General features: G+C 35.6%; 1 long non-coding RNA gene across 1 annotated transcript; it reads right to left on the minus strand.

Moving 5' to 3' along the window:
• Window positions 1-5,640: 5,640 nt before the first annotated feature.
• On the minus strand, window positions 5,641-8,083 carry LOC109158604. The gene is made up of 5 exons (XR_002050416.1): window positions 7,665-8,083; window positions 7,454-7,503; window positions 6,042-6,115; window positions 5,845-5,940; window positions 5,641-5,760 (listed from the first exon to the last, which is right to left on the minus strand). It is a non-coding gene; the product is annotated as an uncharacterized LOC109158604 (long non-coding RNA).
• Between the last annotated feature and the right edge of the window lie 3,929 nt (window positions 8,084-12,012).

Genomic DNA, 12,012 nt, shown 5'->3' on the forward strand with positions numbered 1-12,012 from the left:
TTGAAGAAATTCCAGTGGAGTATATTTGGGCATGAATTTCAAAAGGATGCTTGCTTGAAATTCAATTGCTTATGAAAAAAAGCAGGAAGCCATAGACAGAAATAGAGAAAATAAAAAAGATTGGAATCTGCGGCGAAAGTAAAAAAGAGAATGGGCTTATCTGAACTCTGAAGAATGGGAAGTTATAGACTCGCTGTCAGCTCTTCCAGTATTTTGGATGCTATTGAGAACCGCCCAATCGGAGATATTTTTCTTTCAAACAAAATTAAAGAAAAAGAAAACATTTTACTGAAAAGGAAAAGAAATGTTTTATGATAAAAGAACAATTAGGCCGTTTGGTTCGTGAAAAATATTTGAGGGGAAATGGAATTGAATTTTCATGGAAAAGAAATTACCGGGAAGATTAATTACATTGTTTGGTCGGTGGAAAATAAATTACTGGAAACATCGATTCCATTGTTTGGTTGAGTTTGGAATTGTAAGGAATAATGAGTATAAAGACAATTATACCCCTACATAATAATAACAACAATAATAATAATTGTAATTAAGAAAAGTTGATGAGGGTATAATTGTCCTACTTATTTTCCATGGAAAACAAAATACCAAGGGGGCCATAGAAAATGTTTTCCTCATTTTTGAGAAAAATGTTTTCCAATAGAAAATGTTTTCTATGAACCAAACAAAAGAAAATCTCTAGTTTTTCTCAAATTCAAGAAAAACATTTTCCATGAACCAAACATGCCCTTAATATAAAAGTAGAACAACTAACAATTCTAATTGCTCCAAGCGTAATTCACTCTATCAATTTTTCAAAGAGAGAAAAAATCACCGCTTCTGAAATGTCAATGTAGTTTATAGTTTTCAATTTCAATTAATTTGATCATAAAATTATTTAAAAAATTTTGTCAATTAAACAATTCTGAGGGACTAAAATGGTCATTTCTCCCTTTTACAATTTCGTCAATCTAATTTTCAAAGGGTTTAATTGATAAATTTTTAAATAATTAGAGAATCAAATTAGTTAAAATTGAAAAATTAAGAATTACATTAACCATTGAAAAACGATCGAGGGACCGAATTATAATTTCCCAATCAAAAATCACTTAAAGCAATCAATTATTGTACAAAATGCATTTTAAGAAAATCACGCATTTACACCCTCTATGCGTCTCTAGCAAAAGTGTTAGTTAGAGATGACACTTTAGCGGTAATTTATTGCAGCTCTAATTCTTCTAGGAAAATTATCAATCATTATGCTGTGCATCTGTATGTACCATGCATGGTGCATACGGATGCAAAAACGACGTCGTTTTGATGTCTAATTTAAAAGATAAAAAATTCAGAATTGCATAACTACATATCCATAATTTCATAACTATACATCCAGAATTACATAACTACACATCAATAATTTTATAATTATAAATCCAGAATTGCATAACTAGACATCCATAAATTCTTAACTATACATCCAGAATTGTATAACTATACATCCAGAATTGCATAACTATACATTTATAACATCATAACTATAAAATCCAGAATTGCATAACTACACCATGCATAATTACACATCCATAATTTCATAACTATAAATCTAGAATTGCATACCTACACATCCATATATAATTCCATAACTAAAAATTCATAATGAATGAACTAAAAAAATTAACAACATAATGTTGTTGCTGGGAATCGAAACTAATTTTTTTTTAAGTAGGACACGTGTTTTGATGCAAAACGACGTCGTTTTTGCATCCGTATGCACCACGCATGCACGACATAATTTGCCGCAAATTATTAGGTATACCATGGTTCACATAGATGTGAGGACCATGAATATAAAGTATATTTTTAATGTATTAAAAGTACATTATTTATGTACAAAATATATATTATTTAATAGTATATAAAATAATATATTTTCAGTAGTCAAATAATATACTTTGTGTATACAAATAATATACATTTAGTATATTAAAAATGTATTTTTTTATTTATGGTCAACACAACAATGGTACATGTAATAATGATTGAATTCTTCAATGATCAACCTCACCCATCTATTGCTAAACATTTTTTGGGTAAGTTTGCATGAAACTTTTATCAGCTACAATTTTATATAATATTTTAAGAATAATCATATTCAAAACATTTTATATATATATATATATATATATATATATATATATATATATATATATATATATATATGATATTGGACCTAAATCTCACTTACCAGGTGGACCCGGGTACATACATAATTTACATATGAATGTTTACAAATTTATATTCCTTACCAAGTGGACTCGGGTACATACATAATTTATGTATGAATGTTTATAAATTTATATACTCAATGTTCACAATTTGTATAAAGAAAAATTATGAATATTTAGTACATAAATTGTAAACATTAAACATGTAAATTGTAAATATTTAGTATGTAAATGTATATTTTAGACACATTTTAAATTTGAGCCACAAAAACAAGACCGAGAGATAATCCCAAATCATAAAAACGCTAAAAGGGTGAGAGAATATTAATTAAAACAAAGAGAAAGAACATACCTTTAAATTTTGCGCTTGAACCGGAGGAAAAAAAAAACATAATTTTCTTTTCTTGCAATAAAATCTCATTACACGAACTGAAAGAGCTAACAAGAAGCAAAGGATGCGAAAGTTTTGGGTTTTTGTGGGGTGGACTGCGGAGCAATTGAGGACTTGGAGTTCACGGTTGGAAATCAGCGATTTTCAGACCACCAAAAAGTGGTCGGAAATAGCCCAAATCAGGTCGAAAATCCTTGTTCCGACCAATTTTCTGACCACTTTTGACATCCGAAAAAACGCTTGTCAAAAATTCCGACCACAACAGATAGTGGTCGAAAACACCGACAACCAAAATAGAGTGGTTGGAAAGTTTTGTCGCATGGGAAAGTTGGTTGTACGGCATTTCCGACCACCTGGTGGTCGGTAAACTTACTACGCGTATATACGAATTACGTTTTGCGACCACTAGGTGGTCGGAAAACATAATTCGTATATACGCGTAGTAAGTTTACCGACCACATGGTGGTCGGAAATGCCTACAACCAAGTTAAAAAAAAAATTAAAATTAATTTTTAAAAAATACATTTTGCTACTCAATTAGTTTAATACATATTATCTATCCTGAAATAATACTTTTATAACAATGTAATATTATCAAAAACTAGCAATTTTAATTGGATGTTCACAATTCAAAAAGTAGTAGCTACACTTGGAGAAAAAAAAAATCTTTTGATATCCACAGGCTGTTTCATTTGTTGCATTTGAACAGGGGGGATCTACATTCTTCAGCTGAATATATGAAATCCACAAGCTGCTTCATCATTGGCCAAAGAGAATTCATCAAACACCTAATTCCAATATCAAACAAAGGATCAATAAAAACAATATCGAACAGTATAAGCAGTGGGACTGGTGGCGTACAGTGGACTGGCATGGTGGCGTGATCCGCGCCGGACTAGAGCGTGAGACGATGGCGGGTGGCGGTGTGTGGCGGCAGGCTAATTCCTTCCCCATTCTTCTAGTTTTCCTTCTCCATTCTTCCAATTTTTCATTTCTCCAGTTTTGCAATTTTTATTCCCTATTCTTCCAATTTTCATTCGTTCCAATTTTTTTAGAGTTGGTGAAGCAAGGGCCGGATGGTGCTTTCGGTGGCGATGTGCTACGAGGGGTGTTTGATGCCATCAAGTCGCATCGAGTGGTCACTGCAAATCAGCATGACGCTGGATCCGATGATATGCCGTCCTTCAGTTTGGGTAGTACGCAGGATATAACAGATCAGGGTTGGGGTGATATTGAGGCTGTGTTGCGGACTTGATCCTGGAAAATACTGACATTCCTGATTCTAATGTGGAGGTCAGTTTGCCAAGTTTGCTTTCATTCGTTTTGTAAGGTTGTTTGGTCAGATCACGTGCACTCGCGCATACTTGTCTGCATTCGTCTTAATGGTTACATTACCTGGGTTTCAAACTGTTTTTTTGTTTAGTTTTTTTTTTTTTTTTTTTTTTGCCTTTTTTAACTCATTGTTGTCGTGTATTTTTTGCCCGATAGGATGGTCATGGTAATGTATGTGGTGGCGATAGCTTGGTTGGGGTTGTGGATAGTGCGGTTTCTGATGGGGTTGTTTCAAATGGTGGTGAGCCTGGGGCTGGTTCTGATGGTGCTCGCCCGACGGTAACTATCGAACCTACGCATGTTGTTCATCCGGTTGATACACGTGTGACCACGGGGTTGGTACGTATAATGTTTTGTGCTCAGTTAGTTAGGAATATGTTTCAATGGGTGTTTGCAAACATGTGGATTCATTCCGGCCATGTGAGCATCCTTGTATTAACATATGTGCACAATGCGTGTGGCCTTTATTTAATCTGTTTACTTTTCCAAATGTGGTGTTGTTCCATGTTCATCTACCATAGGGTGGGTGTGCTGAAGCACAAGCTGGGGATTGCGTTGTTCCTGCTCGCGGTGATTCTGCGATGGCTACGTCGGTTCAACATGGTTTGGTATGTGTTGTTTTTTTGCTTATGCGTCGTGCACAAGAATTTACTGTGGTGTGTATGCCACTGTTCTCTAGCCATTTCCACATGTGCACGCTCGCATGCTCCAGTGTGCATAGCCATTTCGCGCGATATCCCACGCTTTGTGGGCTTTTTTGTGTTGTTTAATTCTCTTATTTCTGTTTGCAGCCATCAATACCTGCGGAGGAGGCCATTGGGTGTCGGTCTGCTGGCCCTGTGTGTCAAGCACCTTTGAAACCTTATCGGGGGGGGGGGGGGGGGTGTATTTGGCCGCCGGTTGGTTTTCCTCCGGGGGTGTCGCGCCTAAATATCGGTGCGTCCGGTTCCATGAGCTCTGTGGCTTTGCCCGACTTGGACAACCCGGACGAGGCAGTAATTTGCAACTGGTTGTTGTGCGCAACAGATGCGAACATGTTAGTTTCAGAATCTATTTTTTGATATGCATATTTTGTTTCGTATGGTTAGTTGATATGTTGTTCTGTTTATCTTTATATGTTTTAGGGACGATATTCTATTCGATGTTAGTGGTAGGGCTGCGCGATGGGTGGACTTGTTGTCGCTGGCACTCGGGTCGTTGGTTGAGGTTGCCGTGGTAGATGCGTGGACATGTCTTTTGAATTGTCGAGAGCGGTATATGACCCCTTTGCCCCTTAGCTTCCCGTTGTTTTGCATCCACTCTATCCACGGTTTGTTTCGACTCCTTACCCTTATGATACTGTATTTTGTCGTGTTTATGTTTTTTGATTTTGCATATTTCATTTTTCTTGAAGCTTCATACTATCGTGGATACCTCGCTTGATCTGGTTAAGCGGATTGCTATGTTTAAGGCCAGTCTCCACGGGGAGTTTGAGATGACGTCTTACCATTATATTAATAAAGTTGACTTGGTGTGTATGATTTTCTGCTTTTTTCAGTTGTTGATCTGTCATCGGTGTTAGTATGTGCACACTACGTTACGCATGTGTGTAGCCAATGATTAAATGGGGTCCTACCAAAGAACTTAAGATCAGAAGGTAGCTTTAATTTTAGCAATTTTATTTTCAACTTAATTTTCTACTCTTTGTGGCTGCACTGCAGACATTTCCTGCAGTGTATTCGGTCTTCCATCCTGTTAACTTTGGTAGCAGCTAGTTCATTCAATTGCTCTAATATGCATAATGCATGCATCATACATCTCAAGTCCTTTATGTTCCTGATCAAACAAATATTAGACATCTTCACAGGGCAGTATTCCATTTTAAGATCAATAAAAAACTCGGTGGTCCACCATCTGTACCTGTAACTGAGAAGAGTTGACAAGACTTTTGAAGTAATATATCCAGCATCCAACCTTATAAGCTTGCAGATCAGATCATTACAGATAGATATCCCACTGTTTACAGTAAAAGGGAAAAAATTAAGGATAGATAGATGGACAAAGAGCTGAAAGATTGATTCAAAGAAAATAGGATATTTAACACCAAAGCATCAGACCAGAAGGCATGTGATTGTGGGCTGAGAAGATCTTAGCTGCATCCAAACTAAAGCCTCTGGAAATTGTTTTAGCACTGCACAAAAAGGAGTCTTTATCATCAGATCACGTACAAGATAAGGATTCAGCAGCCTAAGTCAAGACACATTTCATTGAACAATGTGTCAAGGTTAGAAACAGCTAGTAATGCAAATTGTAAATTGAACATTTTACCTTCAATGCCAAGAAAATACTCAGTTCAACCAAATAAAATAGGTAGGTAAGGTTGAGTCAAGTTTAGCTAATCTTTTAGGTGCAGATTCAGCAGTAGATTTTTCTTTGTTGATATATGTGTGAACGTCACTTGGTTTTTTCTTTTTTTTTTTTTTTTTCTTGTTTTCAATTAGAAAGCAGCTATGGAGGCTGTTGTTGATGATGCCAAAACCATGTTGCATTTCCCTGTTTCCTCACCAAAGTTGCACCCTTAAGGGAATTAAGGGATTTCGATCCAACCCAACCCAACCCAGGTAGGTTCTTTCAGATTCTTCCTCCTGATCAAGTGAGTATGTGTTATAGGCCAGAATATCTAGGATAGCGCCACAGGCTTAGAAACTTAGGAATAAAATGAAGCTTTTCTGGAGTGCTTCTTCTCCCCAAATGAAGCGTTTTTTTGGAGTGCTTCTTCTCCCCAAATGAAGCGTTTTTTTTGGAGTGCTTCTTCTCCCCAAATGAAGCGTTTTTTTTGGAGTGCTTCTTCTCCCCAAATGAAGCGTTTTTTTTGGAGTGCTTCTCCTCCCCCATCTTTCATTTAATAAAAAGCCAAAATACAAATTTCCCAGATAAATATTCCCTCTTCAAATACCTAAGGCATCTATTTATAAAAGATAAAAACTACCCACTACCTTAAAGTGCTATAATTACCTAGGAAGTGGTCATCCCACTACAATAACAATAACAATAACAATAACAATAACACTTGTATCAGTATGTACCTACCTGGTCTCTGATCAAGTGAGACACTCTGTTATGTTTTCGGGCGAAAGCACGCGTCAAAGGGCGATTAGGGTTATTGGGGATGTCTATGTTGAGAGATAAATTTAAGGAACAAAGATAATAGGAACGTTTTGAGAGTTTTCCCATCTCTTGATTTTAACTTAACTTCTTTCTTGCTTGTTATTTTATTAGAATAAAAATCCTCTTTATATAAGAGGGTTACAAAGACTAGTAAAACATAAAAAGGAAAGGAGAATCATTAAAGCTCCTTACCATAATTATTTCTTATCTCTATAGAAAATAAATCAATTCTAATAATAAGGATAATAAATCAATTCTAATAATAAAGATATTTCCTTTATCATATCACACTCAGTGTATGTTAGCATCTTTTCTTTCTCAGCTATTTCTTGCCATTGCTATCTGAACCAACCCCCCTCACCTTGGTAGATTATATTGATGCTGCTTTTTGCAATTCACGGTCATCCTCGTCTATCAAATTAAAAGAAGAAGAGCATGAGTATGTTTACAGATGCATCGAATAAAGAAATACACAAAGCATATAATTAATAATTCCAGTACGGATAGATGAAATCTCTGTTCTGTTCTTTTCATTTCATTCAGAAAATAAATAAATTATACACAAGGCAAACCTGATCGAAATCACCACCAGCAAAGTCATCGTCTATGCAGCAGCCCGGAATAGACAGTAGACGACCCTAAACAATGAATGCCACTCACATATATCCTGTATGTATAATGTATGTGTGTATGCCTAAAGGCTGCAGGCCGAAGAGGGCCTTTACTATGTAATGTCCCACAGGAAGGATTTGAGAGTGAAACAAACGTAACTCCAAAGATTCTTAATTGTGTCAAGTGACAACTGTGTATGATATGATGTAGTTCTCAAGGATATGTACAGAAACCAAATATCACAATCTGTATGACAACAATGTTGAAAGAGCCACATTGCAACTTAACATTATGAAGCAAGGCTGGCATTTATGAACAATAGTTAAACACCTATATGAAGACTCCGCATTGAATAAGCCACCTATAATCAATGTAGTTACACAAGCTCACTCTGCAGAATAGAACCAGATGAATATAATAACAAAATTATGAAGTTGAATGCGAGGTAATATTACCATTAGTAGAAATAGCAACCACTGAGAAAAATGAGTGTTAGGATCAAGCGCTTACCACTACGCCAAAAGCTATAGCTAGTAGCGAAGGCGCAACTTTATTTCCTTATAAACCGCCACACATTTTCAAGCTATAGCTAGTAGCTAATTTTGCTTCATTAAAAAATCCATAACAAATACTTCTCCAAAAAGATTCATCTGACGAATTTTCCATTTGCCAAACAAAATTCTCAACAATTTTAACAGCATACTTAACAGAACCATCTTATTATTCTCAACAGTTGAGATTCCCATTCGAAGAGTTCATCACATTATGCCAATCACCCACATTATTTCTTCTAGTTTTCTTCCAATTTACCACAGACCCGCGCCTTAAAACCTTCAAAGATTCAAACTTTCTGCCTCTATGTGGCCCATTACTAATTGAAATCCGCAGTGATAGCGAGCTCTTACCTGGCGCAGTGTCAGTTACGGATATGCAATTGAAATGAGGGCAACAGAATCTTAAGGAATTAAGTACATCTATAGCCATATTTGAAGAAATTCCAGTAGAGTATATTTGGGCATGAATTTCAAAAGGATGGTTGCTTGAAATTCAATTGCTTACAAAAAAGCAGGAAAAAGAGAATGGGCTTATCTGAACTCTGAAGAATGGGAGGTTATAGACTCGCTGCCAGCTCTTCAGTATTTTGGATGCTATTGATAACCGCCCAATCGGAGATATTTTTCTTTCAAACAAAATTAAAGAAAAAGAAAACATTTTACTGAAAAGGAAAAGAAAAATGTTTTATGATAAAAAACAATTAATATACAAGTAGAACAACTAACAATTCTAATTGATTAATATACAATGGTAATCTCTGGAGTGCGAAGAACGATTGGAAATGGACAGACGACTCTAATATAGGGACATACGTGGTTACTGGATAATTCTAGTCCCTTAATTCAAAGACATATGTCAGAAGAGTTAAGAAGCACGAGTGGCAGAATTGATTGATTTACAAACAAATACATGGGATCCACATATTTTATCTGACCTGTTTATTCCTGAAAATGTGAACCGGATAAGTATGATTCCTATTAATCCTGACTAAGATGACTCATGGTATTGGATGGGTGACCCAAAAGGGACATACCCAGGGAAGAACGCCTATAGGCGTATTGTTGGGGATTATGAGGGTAACCAGTTTGATAAATGGGTTTTTATGTGAAAATTAAAGGTCCCACTCAAGTGGAAGACATTTTTGTGGAGAGCCATATGTGATATTTTACCCACTACCACTAATTTGATTATAAAGAGGGTAGAGGTAGACCCAACATGTCCATGTGTGCTTTAGATCATGAAGATGTGTTACATGCTTTAGTGCTCTGTGAATATTCTACACTTGTTTGGAATATAACACAATTGCCTATCACTAATATTATTACAGATTCCATTTCAACATGGCTAATGGGGACTTTGGCGGTCTTAACGGAGGAGCAAACCCGGCTATTGGTAGCCGTGTTGTACCACATTTGGAGGAGCCGTAACTCAGCAGTGTGGAAGGGGTCTATGATGCGGCCAGCCGATGTCTGGAGAGTGGCTGTCGCGTCTTTGTAGGCGTACGGTGCTGTGCAACACCGCCAGGCACCGCCGTCTCTAGCAACACCCACCGGAACGGACACGGACGACAGCAGCCTCAGATGCTATGTGGACGCGGGTTTTCGTCAAGACACTGGAGATGCCACGTACAGTATTGTACTAGTTTCACCAGAGGGCACTTTCATAGAGGAAAAAAATGGCAAATTTCCTTTTTGTTTCTCACCGTTTATGGCGGAGGCACAGGCATATAAGGAGGCACTGTCCTAGCTACTAGGAAGGAACGACACATCAGTATGTCTACTCACGGATTGCATGGTACTACGTACTACTATGCGGCAGCAGGACTCACCAATTCATTCTTATGTTGGGGTCACAATTGACCAATGCAGAACACTTATGTCTTTATTTAGTCATATTTCGTTAAATTATGTTTCCAGGCAGGTTAATTTACATGCGCACACTTTAGCTTCCTTAGCTTTTATTCAGGGTCATGCTATGTACTGGGATTCTATCCCCTTAACGCTATTACAACTTTGATTCATTAATACAATTTGTAGATTGGTTTAAATAAAAAAAAAAACAATTCTAATTGATCCAAGCGTAATTCACTATCAATTTTTCAAAAAGAGAAAATCATTGTTTCTCAAATGTTAATGTAGTTTATAGTTTTCAATTTCAATTAATTTGATCATAGAATTGTTTAAATTTGTCAATTAAATTATTCTGAGGGACTAAAATGGTCATTTTTCCTTTTTAAAATTTCGTCAATCTAATCTTCAAAGGGTTTAATTGACAAATTTTGAAATAATTAGAGAATCAAATTAGTTAAAATTAAAAAATTAAAGATTACATTCCATTGAAAAACGATTGAGGGACCGAATTATAATTTCCCCAATCAAAAATCACTTAAAGCAATCAATTGTTGTACAAAATGCGTTTTAAGAAAATCACGCATTTACACCCTCTATGCGTCTCTAGCAAAAGTGTTAGTTAGAGATGACACTTTAGCGGTACTTTATTGTAGCTCTAATTCTTCTAGGCAAATTATTAGGTATACCATGGTTCACATAGATGTGTGGACCATGAATATAAAGTATATTTTTAATGTATTAAAAGTATATTATTTATGTACTGAATATACATTATTTAATAGTATATAAAATAATATATTTTCAGTACTCAAATAATATATTTTTAGTATATATTAAAAACATATTTTTTTTATTTATGGTCAGCACAACAATAGTACATGTAATAATGATTGAATTCTTCTATGACCAACCTCACCCATCTATTGCTAAACATTTTTTGGGTAAGTTTGCATGAAACCTTTATCAGCTACAATTTTATATAAAATTTTAAGAATAATCATATTCAATATATATATATATATATATATATATATATATATATATATATATATATATATTGGACCTAAATCTACCTTACCAGGTGGACCTATGTACATACATAATTTACATATGAATGTTTACAAATTTATATTCCTTACCAGGTGGACCCGTGTACATACATAATTTACATATGAATGTTTACAAATTTATATTCCTTACCAGGTGGACCCGGGTACATACATAATTTATGTATGAATGTTTATAAATTTATATACTCAATGCTCACAATTTGTAAAAAGAAAAATTATATATGAACATTTAGTACATAAATTGTAAACATTAAACATGTAAATTGTAAACATTTTGTATGTAAATGTGTATTTTAGACAAGGTTTAAATTTGAGCCACAAAAACAAGACAGAGAGATAATCCCAAATCATGAAAACGCTAAAAGGGTGAGAGAATATTAATTAAAACAAAGAGAAAGAACATACCTTTAAATTTTGCGATTGAACCGGAGGAAAATAACAAAATTTTCTTTTCTTTCAATAAAATCCCATTACACGAACTGAAAGAGCTGAGAAGAAGCAAAGGACGCGAAAGTTTGGGTTTTTGTGGGGTGGACTGCGGAGCAATTGAGGACTTGGAGTTTCAGGCCATTGAGACTGGTGGCGTACAGTGGACTGGCGTGGTGGCGTGATCCGCGTCGGACTAGAGCGTGAGACAGTGGCGGGCGGTGGTGTGTGGCGGCAGGCTGGAGCAGTTGGGGTTTGGGGGCGCTTAGAGGTCGTTTATTTCATTCTTCTGTTTTTTCATTTCCAGCAAAATAAAAGAATCTCCTTTAACTATGCAAACAATAGGATTTGAACTAGAGACAACTCAATATAGAGTGCACTATCCACGCACATTCTCTTCCCTTCCT

The sequence above is a fragment of the Ipomoea nil genome, unplaced genomic scaffold, assembly GCF_001879475.1.
Source record: "Ipomoea nil cultivar Tokyo-kokei standard unplaced genomic scaffold, Asagao_1.1 scaffold2823, whole genome shotgun sequence".
Classification (NCBI taxonomy): Eukaryota; Viridiplantae; Streptophyta; class Magnoliopsida; order Solanales; family Convolvulaceae; genus Ipomoea; species Ipomoea nil.